Here is a 21,011-nt window from a genome sequence, read left to right on the forward strand (position 1 = left end):
GTGCAGGCTTCCCAACGGCTCCAAAACCCGCCAGCTCAGCGAGGCGAGTACTGGGTCTGCGGGGGTCGGGGGGGTCCAAAAGTGTGGTGTGAAGGTAAGTGATGGGTGCAAGAGTGTAGAGGTGAGTATCTGAGGTAAGTCCTAAGTGTTTTTAAAAGTGTACTTACCTTTGTTTCTTCCTGCAGGCTTCAGTCGGGTTCCAAACGGAGAGTCTCGCACCTCCGTGTTTCAGATGAGAGATGTCCTTTGCATTCTCAGATGCAACAAACATCTCAATTCTGTAAAAGAAAGATGGTTGATGAGGTCTCGTATGCAAAACCTCATCAAACTGCAGAGATTGTCAGTGTTTGACAGCTTCACAGAGCTGTCAAATGATGACAATTCATCTGTCAAAAAATTTTGACAGATGACACGTCATACATTGACGTGCTCTGCAATCGGCTTTCCCTTAATTGGCCTGCTGAGCCTGCTGGGCGGGCTTAACAAGGTCAATCAAGGGAAAATAGCCTGGGTTGGCCACAACTCGATGGAGGCGGGACTGAAACCTGACAAGCAGCAGTCCCGCCTCCAATGAGCCTCCATTCACAAGATCGCCCCCTAAGTTTCCATGATATGGTAGAGGAGGTGTCCAGTAGAAGGGGCATGGTTGGAGATGGAACAGATCAGGCCATATCTCAGGGCAACATCGTGTCCTCTTTTCCCATGACACATCAGATTGAGAAGGCACTGCAATACATCCAGCTCACAGCGCTGCCAAAGTCATGGGGTTATTGTTTGTGCCCAGGTGACCAACCAGTCCCTTGGACACTATTATGTCCGTGTATAATTGAGACACGGACTGCAGGAGTTGATTATAACAAGTCTTTATTGAATAGAGACAACCTGGAAACTGAAACTACAGAAGCCTGCTAGAGCCTTTTATACAGGGGTGGTCACTGCCGGTACTGCAGTCTGAGACCAGTTATTCCCTTAAAGGTACATACACAACAATTCCTCCCCTTTTAGATAAACAGTACATAACATTCATTTAACAACTAAATAATAACTAATTACAATTACAATTACAGTTGCTAGATACATTGGTTGAAGTTAAGCAATTATAAATTCAGTCTTTGAGGAGGCTTCCTGATTCTGTCTGGATAACGCCTCTTTGGGATATCAGGTTCTTCTGGCAAGGTTGAGTCGGGATCAATGTCGTTGTTTGGTTCGTCTGCTTCCAATATCACCGATTCTGCGGTAGATGCAATTGGTACTTCGGTTTCATCACCAGGTATATCAGATCGTGGTGTGGAGTTGACGATTTCCAGTGACTCTAGAATCTGGTCAGCATGGCGTCTTACAATGCTCTCTCCAACGTCCACGGTATACATTAGAGGTCCTTGCCGTGTACAGATCGTTCCTGGCTGCCATTTCTCTGTGCGGTAGTCCCGGGCCAAAACTGGTTGACCTATCTTAAAACTCCTGGTCGGCCTTTCATTCATATTCTGAAACTGCCTGTTCTCCACATCTCTTCTGACATTTGGCTTAACCAAATCCAAGCGGCATCGTAGTCTTCGATTGAAGAACATCATGGCTGGAGTTTGGTTGGTAACCGCATGTGTCGCATTCCGGTAGGCAAACAAGAAGTTATCCACCTTGTGTTGTAGGGGTATATCTTCATTACACATTGCCTTGATAGCCTTCTTGAATGTTTGAACAAACCTCTCGGCCAATCCATTAGTGGCTGGATGATATGGGGCGGCTGTGTAATGCTTAACACCATTGTTCTTTAAGAACCTCCGGAACTCTTCAGACACAAACTGTGGTCCATTGTCAGAGCAAATCTGTTCAGGCAGCCCATTCCTGGCGAATATGGTTCGTAAGACTGTGATAGTTTTTTCTGTGGTGGTTGAGGACATTTTTATTACCTCTGGCCACTTTGAATGTGCATCCACCGCAATTAAAAACATCGAGTCCATAAAGGGACCAGCAAAATGAATGTGCACCCTTTGCCATGGAGATGAGGGCCACTCCCATGGATGTAGAGGAGCTTGTGGTGGGGCGTTTTGGACCTTCTGGCATCCTGTACAGCTCTTGGTCATCTCTTCGATTTCTCTATCGATTCCCGGCCACCACACAAACGCTCTGGCTAAGTTCTTCATTTTTACCCCATCCAGATGACCCTCATGAAGCTCATTGAGCACTCTATCCTTCAATTTGGGTGGAATTACTACTCTGGATCCACACATCAAGGTTCCTCTGCACACTGACAGCTGTTCTCTTCTCGGCGAGAATGCTGGCAGCAGTGGTTCGCCATGTGCTGGCCATCCCTTCACCGTTAAATCATAGACCCAGGAGAGTGTCGGGTCATTTCATGTTTCCTTTTCTATGTTTGCATTCGTCACAGGGAGACATTCGACTATAGTCGAGTGGAATAACTCCACTGAATCCACTGCCAGTTCTTCTTCCACCGTCGGCAACGGTAGGCGCGACAATCCATCAGCATTCCCATGCTGTTTAGTTCCTTTGTACTCAATGTCATATTGGTGTGCCCCTAGGAAAAGGGACCACCTCTGCAGCCGTTGTGCCGTCATTATCGGTACGCCCTTCTGAGGGTTGAAAATGGAGACGAGAGGTTGATGATCAGTTAGTAGAGTAAATTTCTGTCCGTGCAGGTAGTGATTGAACTTCTTCACCCCCCACACCAGGCTGAGGGCCTCTCTGTCAATCTGGGCGTAGTTACGCTCGGCTGAAGTTAACGAGCGTGACGCAAAAGCTATCGGCCTCTCTGAACCATCAAGGAATTTATGTGACAGTACCACCCCAATGCCGTAGGGAGACGCATCACACGCCAGTCTTATCGGTCGTGATGGGTTGTAGTGAGCCAATACTTCTCTTGAAGTGATTAGGTCCTTACTCTTCTGAAAGGCCGCTTACATTCATCGCTCCATTTCCATGCTACTCCCGTTCGTAGTAGGGCGTTCAGTGGATGCAGAATTGTGGACAAATTCAGCAAAAACTTATGGTAGTAATTCACCAATCTGAGGAATGACCTCAGTTGCGACACATTTTCAGGCGCTGGAGCCTTAACTACCGCTTCAATTTTGTCAGGGGACTTATGCGACCCCTCTTCATCAATCACGTGGCCACAATACGATATCTGTTTCTTAAAAAACTCGCACTTGGGGCGATTGGCTCGTAGCCCATGTTCACGTAATCTAGTGAGCACCTGCTCTAGGTTGGCAAGGTGTTCACTGTCATCTTCACCTGTCACTAGGATGTCGTCCAAGTAACACTGAGTCCCCGGAATCCCTTGCAGGACTTGTTCCATCGCTCTTTGCCATATCGCCGGAGCTGATGCTACTCCGAATACCAGTCGATTATACTGGTAAAGACCTTTGTGAGTGTTTATCGTGAGATTATTCCTAGAGGCTTCTTCAACCTCCATCTGCAAATATGCTTGTGCTAGGTCAATTTTTGTAAAACGCTTCCCTCCAGATAGCGAGGCGAAGATATCTTCTATCCTTGGAAGAGGATATTGTACTGTGTGAAGGACTGGGTTCACCGTCACCTTGAAGTCCCCACAGATGCGAACCTTCCTTGGCTCCTCAGACTTATTGTTTAACGTTTTCTTCATGACAGGAATGATGGGTGTCGCCCACTCGCTCTAGATAACACGCCTGCATTCTCCAGATTCTCCAGCTCTGCCTCGACGGCTGGGCGAATTGCATATGGTAACGGTCTTGCTTTGAAAAACTTGGGAATTGCATTCTCCTCTATTTTTATCGAGGCGGTTACGCCTTTAAGAGTGCCCAGTTCTTGTTGAAATACCTCTTTGGCGTCAGCTAAGATTGTTGACAATCGTCCAGGAGTGACGTCGTCATCCTTTTTACCAGCCACCGTCAGTGCCTGAATGGAGTGCCAGTCTAAACGTATCTTTCTGATCCATTCACGTCCCAATAATGGTGGTCCACCATCTTGCAGAATGTAGAGATACAATTTCCGTATTTTCTTGCCGTTGTATTCGACAGGCACCCTTATTTTTCCTCTGGGGTATACTTTTTGCCCCGTATACGTCCTCAAGACAATGGATGTCTCTCTCAAGGGTATGTGTGAGAATAGCCGCTCGTAGTCCCGTCGATTCATGACGGTTAGAGCTGATCCTGTATCCAATTCCATTTTGACTTGGGAGCCTGCTATCGTGAGGGTGACCCAAATGGTTCGGTGAACCTCTTTTGCGATTACGTTGTGAAGTTTGAGACAGCTTAGTCTCTTGTTCCCGGTTTCACTATCGCTCATTTGGTCTTCGGAACTACTGTCCGTAATCTATTGTACTTTCCTGTACGGTTCCTTAGTAGCCTTTTTGTTGTCGTTGGTCTTCTTCCCAGACCTGCAAACTCATGCAATGTGTCCCATCTTTCCGCATTGCCTGCATATTTTGTCCTTGGACCAGCAGTCCTTCTGGTCATGGTTTGTTCTGCCGCAGCGATAACATTTTGCAAATCCCCGTGTCATTTCGTGGGTGCCGTATTCCTGTGGCTTTTGTTGTATTTCTGCAGCTCCCCTTGCTGCTGCTTCATATGATACTGCCACGCTGAAAGCCTTATCTAGCGTCAGCTCTTTCTCTGAGAGTAACCTCATCTGGGTTCCTTCACTCAGGAGTCCACAGACAAATTTGTCCCGTAAGGTATCTGCCAGTCCTGCTCCGAACTGGCAGTGCTTTGATAGCTTGCATAGTTCCGTAAGGTAATCAGCATTGCTCTCATGCTGATTTCTCCTGTGGAATTTAAATCTTTCTGCTATCAGCAGCGGTGTAGGATTTAGGTGTTCCTGTAGGATAGCAACAATTTCGTTAAAACTCTTCGCCTTTGGTTTGGCTGGAGTAATCAGGTCCTGCAATAGGCCGTACGTTCTTGCGCCCATTAAATTTAGCAATACCGATGCCTTTTTCTCATTGGCTATTTCATTTGCCTCGCAATATACCTCGACTCTTTCCACATACGTGGTCCAGTCTTCTATTGCATTATCGAAGGCAGTGATATCGCCAGTCTTTGGCATCTTGAAAATCTAAGATGGCGCCTCCCGCGCTTTGCCTTTGTCCCCGATGGATCAAAATGGCGCCTCCCGCGCTTTTCCTTCTTCCCCGCCGAGTTAAGATGGCGCCTCCCGCGCTTTCCCGCCGCTGCCGCTGCTCTCCGCGGTATTTTTATTTTTCTATCGCGCTTCAATATTTGCTCCGTTAATTGAAGAACTGTTCCCGTCGTGGAGCGGACCTTCTGGGACAGTTCCCTCCCTCTTCTTAGGTCCAAACGCTGCCCGGCTTCGAAGCACCGGCCGCGCCCTGTGTGCTCCACCCTCTCTCTCTCTCTTTGCTTCCCGACTCGCTGCCCGGCCCCGTTGCAGAGCCACCCGATCGAGCTCTAACCCGCCGCAGCCCAGGAAGAATCAGTGCACTACCTGCCACCAGCTCGATTAGCTGGGAAACCGCAGACTGGAGAGCCAAGCCTGGCTCTCGACAGTCTCTCCTGCACTTTTCAATTCGATGATTTGGAGGGCGGTTGCCCACGGCCGACGCCCGTTTCTCGAGTTCCTTTGGATTATTTTTTTTCTTTCTTCTGGCTTCGACCTTCAATAACGTCGTCTGAGGTGCTGCCGAGTTGCAGGTAAATTTGTTTCTTACTCGTCGCCAGTATTATGTCCATGTATAATTGAGACACGGACTGCAGGAGTTGATTATAACAAGTCTTTACTGAATGGAGACAACCTGGAAACTGAAACTACAGAAGCCTGCTAGGGCCTTTTATACAGGGGTGGTCACTGCCGGTACTGCAGTCTGAGACCAGTTATTCCCTTAAAGGTACATACACAACAGACACAATACCAAGCCATTTATGAATCCCAAATGCCAACTCCACTAGTGTCCAGGTGTTCAGTGACCAGCCGCACAGGATCACGTTGGTTAATACCCACTTCTCAGGCAGCAGTCCTGATTTTTTATTTTATTTTAAGGGAATCTTTAGCGCCTGCTCTATTTGAAGGAGAAGGCGGACTGGATACATAGATTCTAGGAGACCAAGGCTACCCTCTGCCGCCATTGCTAATGACAACTGTTGCCTAATTTGAGCCCCTCTGCTCCATGAGGATTATGGTTGACACCTTGAAAGTTTGATAGCCAACTCGTTACCTGTTGCTCAATAAACGTAATCCACAGCAAAATAAGATTCATTCACTTTAGTGATTTCATAGAATCATAGAAACTTACAGCACAGAAGGAGGCCTTTCGGCCCATCGTGCCTGTGCTGGCTCTTTGAACGAGCTCTCCAATTAGTCCCACCACCCCCCCCCTGCTTTTTCCTCATCATTTTGCTAATTTTTCCTTTTCAAGTATTTATCCAATTCCCTTTTGAAAGCTACTATTGAATCTGCTTCCACCGCCCTTTCAGGCAGCGCATTCCAGACCACAACAACTCGCTGCGTAAATACATTTCTCTTCATCTCCCCTCTGGCCCTTTTGCCAATTACCTTAAATCTGTGTCCTCTGGTTACTGACCCTCCTGACAGATTTTACTGGAAATGTTTCTTCAACCCTGTTTGCTTTGCATGAACCTCATTTTCTTTGTATTGCTTTCCTTTTTCTACTTTAATTTTTGAATATTGTTTTTCTGTCCTTAAGTTAAAACATAATTTTACTGAAAAATGTGCTGATGTTAAAAAGCCCTTGTGACTTTGAGCGGATATGTGTGTCTTTTGCCTCTTATGTTTTTACTGCCTTGTGATATGGGAAAACAATTGGCTTCAAATCTGGATGTGCATTGTCAGAGCTCTGACCCAACATGGAATTTCAGAATCGTAAACATTTAAAATCGCAGTCAATATATTGCAAATCTAGTTTGAAATCAGACAGAAGAGGAATACAGTTACTAATAAATACAGCATTGACTGAGTCTACAGTTACCTGAAAACCTGATCTTCAAATGATTAACGACTAATCCATGCTTCCTCTTGGCTCTGTAGCTATTCAGCAAATTATGAGTAAAATCAAAACTATATAGGGTGCCATTTGAAACGACCTGTCTAATTTAATTTATCTGAATGTTTAGGATAATTTATTACAGTTCTCCCAACTCACAATCAGACTGCATTCATCTTGAAATTCTCGGCTAGTTCCCCTGTGCGCAAATGAACTACAGAAAGTATCCAGTCAGGATCGAAGTATTTTGACCCTAAGCATTAGTCTTCTTTTTGTTTCTCTCTCTGATTTCTTTTCTGTGCCTCTATGTTTCTCTCCTGCTTCAATTGCTCTCTCAGTCTTCTCATCCCACGTACCACATGGCTCCAGCTTCCAGTTGCCCCATGTTGTCATTTCTTTTAAAAGCTATTCCCAGTGTTCTGGAAGCTGATCATGACAACAGACCTACTTGATGTAAAATTAACAATGGGAGCAGTGAAGGTACAATTCCCCACTGACGTACATTAGAAACACTTTTATGCTAAATATTTCCCCATTTCTAAAAATAATAACCTACAAAGTAATTTAATATCCACATACGTTATCAATCGGAGCCAGAACTCACTCTGAATCTCTCCATTTTTTGTTTCTAACTTTTGAAGATACAGACTTTTCCCAATAGTTCTAATTTCCCATCTTGAGTGATTGTCCTTTATCTAAAGCAAAATTTGCAACGTATGCTACGTAATTAAACCTCATATTTTTGAGAAGACTGTTTTAGGAATAGGGGTGTGTGTCTGTTTGCGGGCGTGTGGGCGTCTGTGCAATTGTGTGTCTATTTGCATGTGTCTGTGTGTCTGTGTCTGTGTGTGTGTCCATGTCTGTGTGTATTCATGTCTGTGTGTATGTGCAGGCGTATGGGTGTCTATGCGAGTGTGTGTCTGTGTCTGTGTGTGTGTCCATGTCTGTGTGTATTCATGTCTGTGTGTGTGTGCAGGCGTATGGATGTCTATGCGAGTGTGTGTCTGTGTGTCTGTGTCTGTGTGTGTGTCCATGTCTGTGTGTATTCATGTCTGTGTGTGTGTGCAGGCGTATGGGTGTCGATGCGAGAGTGTGTCTGTGTGTCTGTGTCTGTGTGTGTGTCCATGTCTGTGTGTATTCATGTCTGTGTGTGTGTGCAGGCGTATGGGTGTCTATGCGAGTGTGTGTCTGTTTGTCTGTGTGTGGGTGTGCCCATTTCTACACCAGTTTCCTTCTGCACATTTCCAACAGTAAATAATGACATAAACAGCATAGAATCACAGACTAATTCAAAAGCTGGAGTCTCACCACCATGAACCTTAGAAAATAAATATTTTCATGAATTACTCGTCAGCCTCCTGCGATAGTAAACACAGGGAGTGAGGACCAGGCATAGAGAAGTGCAGTGAGAGGGCAGGGGGGTAGTTGGATACGAAGGTGCAGATATAATTCAGTTCCCTGTTTAAAGTTATACATTCTATCCTTATTTTTATATTTACATAATAAATTCCACATAGGAATGTATAATGGGATCTGTTAACATAAAATGTGCACAAGTGTAAAAATTTTAATACATCAATTATAGATAATTAACATTGTTTAGTTTTGTTAATTTCTGTTTATTTAAACAAGAATATGCAAAACTATGATTCCTGGTGGCAATATTGGCTTAAAGGAGTTATTCAGCTGGGCAGTTAACATTAATACAGGAATTAACCCAGCATTCTTTTAACAACAACAACAACTTGCATTTATATAGCATCGTTAATGTAATAAAAATAACCCAAGGCGCTTCACAGGAGCGTTATCAAACAACATTTGACACCTAGCCACACAATGAGATATTAGGACAGGTGACCAAAAGGAGTGACTTAAAGGAGGATAGAGAGGTAGAGAGGCGGAGAGGTTTAGGGAGGGAATTCCAGAGCTTAGGACCTAGGCAGCTGAAGGCATGGCCGCTAATGGTGGAGCGGTGGAAATCGGGGATGCTCACGAGGCCAGAATTGTCAATGTCAGTGTTGATTCTACTCTCTGCATTTACTCTCTAAAAATAAACAGCCAAATGAGACTGAATAAAAGGATGCTCAAAAGTTTGTGTAACTGTTTTTAACAGGTATTTGGATGGTGAGTTTCCTCTTTAAGATAGCATCCAAACACTGAGTGTAATTTACCACTCCCAGTAAGCCAGTGGATGAAACATTTTACTGCTCTAGGAGTGTATAATGTAATAATATTTAAGACTTTATGCATTAATGCTGACCACTGTTGGAATTACAATTATTGTGACAGGTTAGATTGCTGAGAAAAGGTCAAAGCTTGCATCCATAGGAAGAAGGTCTTACTCAGCCTTGCATTATTTATTGAGAGAAAATACATTATATTGATTTTAGGTAAGAAAAGTGTATGTGATACTGTTAAGGAACTGACAACATCATACATAAACTTTAAAGCACATAGGCCTAGAAATTCATTGACGCCACTTTTGGGGCGCAAAAGTGGGGCGTCCGCTAAAGTTTGCGGCCGCCGCCAAATCTAGGCCACTTCTCCGATATTCATTAGCTTCGCCCTACTAGTTCGGGCGAGCGCTAAAACTGCTGCTGGACGCCTCTCTTTGGGCGCTAAGCCAGAGGTGGTGATCGATAGCGCCGAGGCCGGGTGCAGCGCAGGTGCGGCCATCTCGTGACTGACAGCAGACACCCTGGCGCCGGCCAGCTCTTAAGGGGGAAGGGTCGACTGTGTCTGCTGCCACGCCCTGGATAATGGAGCCCTCCAGCTAGGCCTGAACACTGCTGCTGGACCCAAATAGCGCCTGAAGACATGGAGAAGGCCCGTGAACGTGCGCAGCGCTTCTCAAAGCGTGATCTGAGTGTGCTGCTTGCTGCTGTGAAGAAGAGGCGCCATGTTTTGTACCCGGACAATGGCAAGAAGGCGACGGTCCGCGTCTACAGGAGAGCCTGGAGGCATGTCGCCAGCAAGCTGTCAGCCAACAGCGACGTCCCCAGGACCGGTGCCCAATGCTGCAAAAAGTTAAATGACCTCACTCGGATTGTCAGGGTGAGTACCCTTTCCAGTGACCTCCTCATCCTTGCATGTGCACCTCACATTATGGGCAAAGGGACCTGAAAGCTCTAATGGCCAGCCTTCATCCAGCAGCTATGGGACAGGCATGAGCATCAATTGCACATTCTGCACTTAACACACTGGCCAAGCTATTCCACCATGGGAGGCATTGCACACCAGATCATGGCGACACACTGGCCAGGCTATTCCACCATGGGAGGCAGTGCACACCAGATCATGGCGACACACTGGCCAGGCTATTCCACCATGGGAGGCAGTGCACACCAGATCATGGCGACACACTGGCCAGGCTATTCCACCATGGGAGGCAGTGCACACAAGATCACGGCGACACACTGTACTTAGAGGCCGTCCTTTCTCTTGCAGGCCAAGCTGGTGAATAATCGCAAGAGCCGGACTGCGACCGGGGGAGGCCGACCCCATCTCCAGCCACTCACCGACCTGCAACATCGCGTGGAGCGCCTCATGGGTGGCCGGGTGATTGGGCCCGTTGCATGTGGAGATGCCGACCCTGTTCTGGGCACCAATGGTAAGGACATCACCTTTTGCACCTCTCTCGTCCCACTTGCGCATCAGATCTACATCCTTTGCCACTGTCCGACCAATGCGCTGAATGCCACCACTCATGCATCCCGCACTGACGCCCTCTCCTCACTCTAAAGCTACTCTTGTGCCTTCCTGCTTTCAGATGGTCAAGAGGAGGTCCCTCAACTTGCCAGTGACAGACCCTCCAAGGAGGAGCAGGAGGAGGAGCAAGAGGAAGGCGGCCCATCAGGGGAACCCTCAGCCGCGGCCACCCAGGCCAATGTAGGGGACACGTCTTCCCTGGAGGGCAGCGTGGCGGAAGTGTCGAAGGGGAGGGGAGCTCCTGGGACCTGCGTGCTGCAGAAAGGCGGGAGGGGGGTGGAAGCTCGGCGGCCTTCTCCCCAGAGGGGGGATGCGTCGGAGGGGAGTCCAATTGCTGGGCCCAGCGGCCTCCAGCAACGCAGGAAGGGTCGGCCAGCTCGGCGGCCTTCTCCCCAGAGGGAGAGTCCGGCCTCCAGTCAGGAGATGCTCTTCGCCGAGGAGATGGAACGCCTCGAAGACTTGTCCGCGGACTCGGAGCGCCGGCACACGGAGCTCATGGCGGCAGTGGCACGGTTGCCTGAGTCCATCGATTCCCTCTCTCGGAGTGTGGCCGAGTTCGGGCCCTTAGAGGCCACCAGTCGGGCGGAATACCGGGCAGATCTGTCAGCGACTGGCCAGGTGATCAGTGGTGCCGTCCAGTCACTGGCTGCTCTGCTGCGGTCAGTGAACAGGTCAACACGGGCACTCACTGCTGCCACACTCGCTGTGTTAGCCAGGCATCGCCAGGGTACCCGGCGCGCTGCAGCAGCACAGCGGTCTGTCCCTCGGCAGATTGGTGCGCATGCTGCAGTGCTGGCCTGGGCGAGTGCCAGTGTCTCAGGCGACCAGCGAGCGCCTGCCATCCGCCAGCTTGCCGCCATTCCTCCAGCCGCCACTGCCACTCCCCCAGTGGAGCTGCCAGGAGCTGCTGCAGCGACTGATGCTGGCCAGCCACAGCTGCAGCAATCAACAGCCGGCCGCTCGACGCCCAGACCTCGACTAGGCCGACCCCCAAGGGCATCTGCCGTCACGACATGTGCCCCTCAGGAGCCTGCCCCCAGCCTTGCAGCAGCCAATGGCCTTACTTTGAGGCGGAGCAGCAGGGCGGGCAGGGGCCACCCAAAGATGGCCAAGGCATCGCCCTAGCAGGCCAAATAGTCGAATGTGTGGCCATTTGTGTTTGTTTCTTGAGGCCGAGAATTGGATGTTTGTTTTTTGAAGGCCGATGATGTGATGTTTGTTTTTGACGAAGGCCGAGAATGACGGCCATTTTAGTTGCCCTATTTTGTTAATCCTCTCCAGGTTGTGGGAGCGAGTAATGTGTTTGAGTGTTTTTTGGGGGTTTCGTCTGTTTTTGGTTTTCATGTGGGAAGAGCCCAGAGTTTGTAAAATAAAGCATTTTATTTATTCACATTGTCCATGTTTGATCGTTGAAGTGTTTGTTGCCTTAACCGGCTGAGGGCTTGCGGAGCGGCTGCAATCATGTTCTATCATTGGCACAAGCCATTCCCTGACAGGGGGCCTAGAAGTGACGTTCAATAAGCCGCCGACGGGCGGCCCTTGGACCTTGTGCGTCCCTCCTGGGCTGGTACTCCTCGTCCTCGTCGTCCTCATGCTCCTCCTCCTGAGGTGGTGGTCCAACGTGAGGTGGCAGTGCCTGAGTCCTGCGGATAGCCAGGTTGTGCAGCATGCAGCAAACGACGACGAATTGGGAGACTCGATCCTGCGAATACTGGAGGGCTCCCCCGGAGCGGTCGAGACAGCGGAACCGTTGCTTGAGCACGCCGATTGTTTGTTCTATGAGGTTCCTCGTCGCTTGATGGCTCTCGTTGTATGCCTCTTCAGCAGGGGTCGTGGGCGCGCGGAGCGGGGTCATGAGCCAGGTACACAAAGGATAGACTTTGTCCCCGATAAGCCATCCTCTTGGGGGAGGCTGTGCCTGGAACATGTCAGCCACAGTTGTCTGTCGCAGGATAAAGGCATCGTGGCTGTTGCCTGGAAAGCGGGCATTGACAGCTAGGATGCGCTGCCTGTGGTCACACACCAGCTATACATTGAGGGAATGGAAGCCCTTCCGGTTGCGGTACTCCTCGGCATGCTCAAGAGGTGCCCGCAAAGCCACATGCGTGCAGTCAATGGCGCCCTGCACCATGGGGAAGCCCGCTATTCTTGCAAACCCCACTGCACGCTGCTGCTGCTTGTCCAGGGTCATGGGGAAGGAGATGAATTGATGTCTCCTTCTGAAAAGGGCTTCGGTCACCTGGCAGATGCAGCAATGCACGGCGAACTGGGAGATGTTAGCGATGTCCCCAGTAGCGGATTGGAAGGAGCCGGAGGCATAGAAGTTGAGAGCCACCGTCACCTTCACTGCCACCGACAGAGACGTCCTGCGCATCAGCTGTGGCTGCAGATCTCTCTGAAGCAGCCGGCAGATGTCTGCGACCACCTCCCTTCGGAATCGCAGCCTCCTAACACACATCACGGCAGACATGGTCAGATAGGAGGTCTGCTGGCGGTATACCCTGCGTGGGTAAGGCCTCAGTTGGCGACGCCTGTTGCCCCCTCTGCGTCTAGCCAGGGCTGCCACTCTCGCACGGCGTCTGTAAGCCCTTCTGGCATAAGGCTGAAATTCAGCGTTGCCACCCAATGCAGCCCCCATTATATGCTGGCAAACACTGAGCTCTGAATGAAGGCAAAGATAATTGGTATGCTCTGGCCTGAGCCAAAAATACCTGTCCAAGTGTTGGTCCAAACCAGTAAACTCTCCTCCTTGGTCTCTGTCCAAAAAACCGTTGCACAAGAGTGAATGCTGCAAAATGGCTGGCCTTTATACTGCTGGGTAAGTGCCCTTTAATTAGCGCTCCCCGCGGCCCGGCTGGCCTGTGTACCGTTCCACTTCACAGTCGCTCGGGCCGCCCGGCGCACAATGGGCCGGCGCGAGTGAAGTTCCGGTTTGGGGCGCACAAAGGGCGTTGCACTATTAAATGACGTCATGATCTGCGCGCGCATCAGGGCGCACGCTAAGAGTTTGCGCCGGCGCTAAATGTGTCCTGAAGTTGGGGAGAGGCGCAGTTCGCGCTGCGCCCGGGCGATAAGCGCCTAGCGCTCGAGATCTACTCCTCCTAAGGCGCTAACGGCTGGCGCGCCCAACTGAATTTCTAGGCCATAATGTCAAGCAATAATATTTTGCAGACATAACTAAAATTCAAACTACTATTGAATAGCCTATTATGTTTGGTGCGACCAATTAAGAGACCAGTAATCTCATACCAATACCACCAAGAAATGACATAAATTCCAAGGCCAGTATGTTCTAAGAGATGCAGAACTAGTGATATCTAGTCATGAGCAACAGATTAACAATCACACCTTCATTTTCATTGTGCCTGTGCCGGTTCTTTGAAAGAGCTAAACAATTTGTCCCACTCCCCTCTTTCCCCAGAGCCCTGCAAATGTTTCTCTTTCTTTTATCCAATTCCCTTTTGAAAGTTACTACTGAATCTGCTTCCACCACCCTTTCAGGCAGCACATTCCAGATCACAACAACTCGCTGTGTATAAAATGGGGGGTGGGGTGGGGGGGGGGGCGGTTGTGGGTGGCTGTGGGGTGCAGGGGAGGGCCGGAGGGGGGGTGGGTGCTGGGCGTGGCGGCAATCCCCAAAGTGGGCAATGAACCTGGGGAGTCCAAGGATGTGGAGTCCTGGCCTCAATACAGTAAACTCTTGTTTAAACGGCACTTAATCATCCAGAATACTTTAATAACTGGCAAAATAGATAACCGGTAATCTTGACGAATCCATCCAGCACTCGTTTTGCTGAGTCCGAGTCTCCTGCGGTGGTCGAGTTAGTCAGTGGTTTTTATTTTTGTTTGTGTTAAAAATTGCCCTGGCAGGTATACCTCTCTGTTATCCAGAATTTTTCATCAACCGGCACCATCCTGGTCCCATAGGTGCCGGATAAGAAAGAGTTTACTGTACCATCAATGTTCTCATTGACCGCCACCCCCCAAACCTGGTCAGATCCACCACCTGCCCGGCGAGCAGGAGTTCGGTGGCCGGAGGCCGCAGCCGGGGACCCCTAGAGTTGGCAAACCCCTGTCACGCCAAGCCGAACTATTTGGCCTATAAACCCATAAATGACACAGGTGTCCGTTTTCAATGTGCAAATGCCCCGGATTTATTGAGAGAAAATACATTATATTGATTTTAGGTAAGAAAAGTGTATGTGACACTGTTAAGGAACTGACAACAAATGGGGCTTTTGAGCGTGGATTTTGGACAAGGTGGAGTTTACGTTCATTGGCTCAAGCGTAAACTCCACCTTGTCCAAAATCCACGCTCAAAAGGCTTTTTGCAGAAATTCTGGGCCGAGGTGTTGTTGTCATGATGTACAGAATGGTTCCTCTGGGTGTTAGAAATGACCGGGCAGCTCTTGTCGCGATTACAGTTGGTATATTGAAATGACAGCCATCACCCATAAGATTGAAAGCTTTGAGATGATTATTTTGCAGGAGTATTTGTCCTCTGTAATTCTTTAATGCCTCATAGCTATTAAATCTCTACTTTTGGCTTCACCACAACTTTTTAAATTTGAGTCTCTGTCATTGTATCGATTTGAATATAAAACTTGAGAGTAAACTGCTCATTAGTGCTGTAAAATATTTATAGTGACTTTCACTTATATCTGGTAGTATTAAGGTTATTAAGCCAGATGTAGTGCCAAGTGCAGAAGGCTTTCTCATGAAGTCCCAAACCAATAACAAGTAATAACAAATAACACCAGGAAACGCTGGAAAAACTCAGCAGGCCAGGCAGCATCGGTGGAGAGAGAAACAGAGTTAACGTTTCAGGTCGATGACCCTTCGTCAGAACTGGAAAAAAAAAGCAGGAAACGGAAAGCAAGTTTGGGGGCTGGGAAAAGGGGGAGGGGATGAAAGAACAAAAGGGAAGGTCAGTGATAGGATAGAAAGCGGGAGAGATTAAGAGACATTGAGAGACATTAAGAGATATTCAAGGCAAGGGGAGGTGGAAATGGGACAGGTTAAGGAACAAAGGATGGCCCTAGCTGGGGTGTGAATTGCGCTGGTAGAATGAAGGACAGCTGAAGGGAGGGAAGGAAAAACAAAGTGTGGATAATAAAAAGAAGAAAATATATATGTGTGATAGGGGCCGAGGTTATGATCTGAAATTGTTGAACTCTTATGTTGAGTCCAGAGGGCCTAATCGAAAGATGAGGTACTGTTCCTCGCGCTTACGCTGAGCTTCTGTGGAACAATGCAAGAGGCCGAGGGCGGTGAGGTCTGAGTGGGAATGGGGCAGTGAATTAAAGTGTTAACTCTGTTTCTCTCTCCACCGATGCTGCCTGGCCTGCTGAGTTTTTCCAGCGTTTCCTGGTGTTATTTCGGATTTCCAGCATCCGCAGTATTTTGCTATTGAACAAGTAATAACACATCCTTTTACCACACCTGTTTTATTTCAGTAGTCACACAAGTGATTTCCGATTTCTAGCATGTTATAATTTGTGATATTTATCATGGAAACCATTTCTTTCTCTTCCTGTATTTGTTGCCTTATTTGTACATTATTTCTGCTCCATATAATTTTTTTAAATGTTTTTCGCACAGTTAACTATTTTCCTTTAACTAACACTGACTTTCACAAGTTACATCCATATTACATAGAATTACATCGAGTCTACAGCACAGAAACAGGCCAGTCAGCCCAGTTGGTCTACGCCGGTGTTTATGCTCCACACGAGCCTCCTCCCACCCCTCTTCATCTCACCCTATCAGCATAACCTTCTATTCCTTTCTCCCTCATGTGTTTATCTAGCTTCCCCTTAAATGCATCTATACTATTCGCTTCAACAACTCCCTGTGGTAGTGAGTTCCACATTCTCACCACTCTCTGGGTAAAGAAGTTTCTCCTGAATTCCCTATTGGATTTATTGGCTTATATTTACGGCCCCTAGTTTTGGTTTCCCCCACAAGTGGAAACATCTTCTCTACATCTACCCTGTCAAACCCCTTCAGTTAGGACAGGAACACCTCAGAGTATATCATTATTAGCAGGGAATCCCTCGGAATGTGTTTATATTTGCAGGGATCCCTCAAACAGAAAAGTCAGAACAACTCTCTGCCATTCTCTGCCAATGTTGCTCTATCTGGAACAGGTTATGATGAATCGCCCTTCAGTTTGCCCTCTGTTACTGTGGATGAACACATGACCTTCATCCAGTGCCTCTGGCAGAGTAGGAATTACAAACCCACCACAAGGGTAATGGTAGGTGTGAACCTTCATTCTACCATTTGGAGCCAACATGATACCCATATCGAAAAATGTTGTGCATGCACCTGTTGAATTTGAAAAATACCTGCCCAAAGATAGACCACTGGGTTTAAAAGTGTTAAAAGTCACACTGTCCTTGGAATAAGCATTAGGCATATCTCTGACAAATGGTCAGCGAGTGCCAGCCTTGTGACACAGCAAAGTTTGCTCCTATAATTTCCAAGACAGCGAGTTGGGAAAGACAGCCTGGGAAAGACAGCCAGCACAGGACTCACACTGTCAAACACTTCCTAGTGACCCTGCTCCCGAGTCGAATAATGTCCCAAATTACAAGAACAAAATAAAACTGCTAGACCTTATCCAGAACCTGGGCAAGTAGGAGTTCATAAAATCTTACAGCGCAGGAGGCCATTTGGCCCATCGTTCCTGTGCCGGCTCTCTGGAAGAGCTGCCAATTAGTCCCACCCTCCTGCTCTTTCCCCATAACCCTCACATGGGGCAAATTCAACCCCCCTCTCCCCCTACATGGGACTCTGAATGCAAAAAAGGACCGTTGGCTGAATTGTTCCCTTTCTCCCAAAGAGTGCTGGCAATGATTTCCACAGATATAAGTCCTCATTCTTTGCAATTGATTAAGAGTGACCCACTTGTCTGGAAGGCTGACAGGCTGTGTCTAGGGTATGGCAGCTTCTAAACCCCCAGATGCAGCATCAATAGTGGCCTGTAGAGTCCTTATGGAAGTACTTTTATTTTCAGAACATCGTAACACATAGAAATGAGAGTGATTCATTCATTAGCAACTTTAACTGATTTTTTTAATTGATTCACTGATGTTTACATTGTCGCACAGGGATTATAATTTTCACACACTACACAGCCAGCCATTTGAATCAGTGTTATGGCATTAGAATACATCATTACATTAAAATAATAAAGGAAGTCTGAAACACAAAGATCAAAAACAGATGGTCCACGGATAAAGACAGACTTCTTTTAATACAGAGAAAGACAACTGAGATTGGATACCATTGCAGTTCATCAATCCTGGCACGGAGCCAGTATGTATTCAGTGAAGGTTAGATTACAATGTGTACACAATTGTGATCAAATCATCTAATTTTTTTGCCATACTCTTTCTGTGTGAGGACATTTTTTGGAAGGAGGAAGATTACTTGTTGAAGAAAAACCATCACACAAGCCATGTGCTTGTGTTTCCTGATAAAACTCAAGTCAGGAACTCTGCTCATCGAGAACTGGAGCAGATATGAAGGTTACGCAGCAGATTTGGGGGGAGGGGATATTTGTGATAATTATACCAGGAGGGGATCTGACTATATAACCAGCAACGGTATTGCTCAGTTATGTCAGGTATTGTCAAGAATGGTGTAAAAATCAGAACCCACTTTCTCCAATTGTTTTGTTGATTACCTTTCTTTCTTTTTATGCTTTCATTATAATTTAGAAAAAAAATAACATATAGGAATATTATTGAAACCTGGAGAGAAAAGTGAGATCTGACAATGTCAAGCCCTTTTCCTGTAGTTCACAGTCTCTCCTCAGCCTCATACCTGGCACTGTGGAACGGTGATGCGTGAGGCCAGGGGAGAGAACATTGACCGAAGGGACCCAAGAGGAAGAAGTGGCCTGGAGAGTGAGTTGGGCTGTTGGAGTTGCTGGCTGATGAGGGTAGGTGTGTTCAATGTTTTTTATTGTGTGTTCCCTGAATGTTAAATGGCCAGTGCTGTAGACTGATTGTTTGAGACAATGTTAGTCCTCAGAGTAACGGGTAGACACGTGACGGTCACACTTCCCACCTATTGGAATTTTTTTTTACACCATGACTGTTGTGTTATAGTCCAGATGTTTTACCATTAATATTGTACCACTATTCCACAGTTCAAAGCCATGCCTTTGTTACATCTAGACTTGACTATTCCAACGCAATCCTGGTTGGCCTCCCACGTCCTACCCTCCGTAAACTTGAGGCCATCCAAAACTCTGCTGCCCGTGCCCTAACTCGCACCAAGTCCTGTTCACCCATCACCCCTGTGCTCGCTGACCTACATTGACTCCCGGTTAAGCAACGCCTTGATTTAAAAATTCTCATCCTTGTTTTCAAATCCCTCCATGGCCTCGCCCCCTCCCTATCTCTGTAATCTCCTCCAGACCCACAATCGTCTGAGCTGTCTGTCCTCTTCTAATTCTGCCCTCTTGAGCTTCCCCGATTTGAATCACTCCACCATTGGTGGCCGTGCCTTCAGCTGCCTGGGCCGTAAGCTCTGCAGCTCCCTCCCTAAACCTTTCTGCCTCTCTACCTCGCTGAAGGTAAGCATGCAGGTGCAGCAGGCGGTTAAGAAGGCAAATGGTATGTTGGCCTTCATAGCGAGAGGATTCGAGTACAGGAACAAGGATGTCTTGCTGCAGTTGTACAGGGCCTTGGTGAGACCACATCTTGAGTATTGTGTGCAGTTTTGGTCGCCTTACCTGAGGAAGGATGTTCTTGCCATGGAGGGAGTGCAGCGAAGATTCACCAGACTTGTGGTGTATGTAACCTGTTCCACCTTAAGAGAACTACCTTAAGAGATGTACTACTTTCTCTTGGCTGCTGTATACTGTAATACCGGTGGTGACCACACCGGTATATAAACGTTGTGTAGTGATTTGCTGGGCAGTTCAGCCCTGACCTCCGAATAGTAAAGACCTGTTAAAGTTATTCTTGTTGTCTGTGTCCAGTGATTTATAATAAACATAACTGGGACACACAGACTCAACAGTGGCGACGAGTCCGATCTTACCCTGCGGCAGTTTTACATCCAAGGCAGCTTCGTCCTCAGAACGGGCATCGAGAAGAGGCATCCGCCCTCATCATCCTGCTGAGCACCACATCGCATGGGAGGCATCGAGAACCCGGGTTAAAAAGAAAAATTCTGACCACGAAGCCCTCCATCAGCGACAGGCAGTGATCATCCCTTCTACCACGGTGGTGGGTAAGCCGATCAGCGACACGAGCAGAAAGTCGGCCGCGTTGGCTGTGGAGTAGGGGAGGGAAAACGGAGGAAAAAGGGCGGAGAACTCGACCGCGGCCGGTGAAAAGGGCCGGGCTGCAATCGGGGCCGAGAGGCGCAGCGACTGGGGCAGCGTTAAGGCCACGAGAACCGCAGAGAACTCAACCGCAGCCGGTGTAAAGGACCGGCCTGCAAGTGGGGCTGAGAGGCGCAACAGCAGGGGAAGCGTGAATGCCCACGGGAACCGCGGGGGAGCAAAAAGCAGCGTCGGGGAATTGAGAACCGCTGGGGAGGCGAGAACGGCAGCAGCACGGCAATCGCCATTGCAGCCAGCGGGGGAAGAAGGCAAACGCGGGAAGCCGCCATTGTAGTCGGCGGGGGAAGAAGACGAGTGCGGGAAAAAACCGCCAAGTGCGGGAAGCCACCATTTTAGTAGGCGGGGGAAGAAGACAAGTGCGGGAAGCCGCCATTTTAGGAAAAAGAAAATTTAAAGAAACTTGCAAGGATGCCTAAACATGGTAACATCAATGCTTTTGATAGCGATGTCGAAGATTGGGCCACGTATGTAGAACGCATGGAAGTTTATTGTAAAGCAAATGAGGTACCAGATGATAAGAAAGCACTAACCTTATTAAACTCAATGGGTGCGAGGACGTACGGGCTATTGAAGCACCTTGTATCACCAGATAAACCGGCGGATCAGACTTTCGCGAATATTGTTACTGTCCTGAAAAATCATTTAAACCCCACGCCGCTGCTGATAGCGGAACGATTTAAATTTTACAGAAGAACGCAGCTGAAAGAAGAAAGCAACGCTGAATTCTTAATTGAACTGCGTAAGCTATCAAAGTACTGTCAGTTTGGAACAGGACTAGCAGATGCGCTGAGAGATAAATTTGTGTGTGGATTGTTAAAAGAAGGAACACAAAAGCGACTGCTAGAAGAGAATAATCTTACGCTTGATAAAGCTGTCACTATTGCAGCATCGCACGAAGCCGCAGCGAGAGGCACTGCGGAAATGCAGCTAAGGTCATCGGAACTCAGCACCAATCAAATGGCCTTGGGTGCAGTAAAGTGTTATCGT

This window comes from Somniosus microcephalus, chromosome 1, assembly GCF_052327205.1.
Source record: "Somniosus microcephalus isolate GS21.2 chromosome 1, FLI_Smic_1.0, whole genome shotgun sequence".
Lineage (NCBI taxonomy): Eukaryota > Metazoa > Chordata > Chondrichthyes > Squaliformes > Somniosidae > Somniosus > Somniosus microcephalus.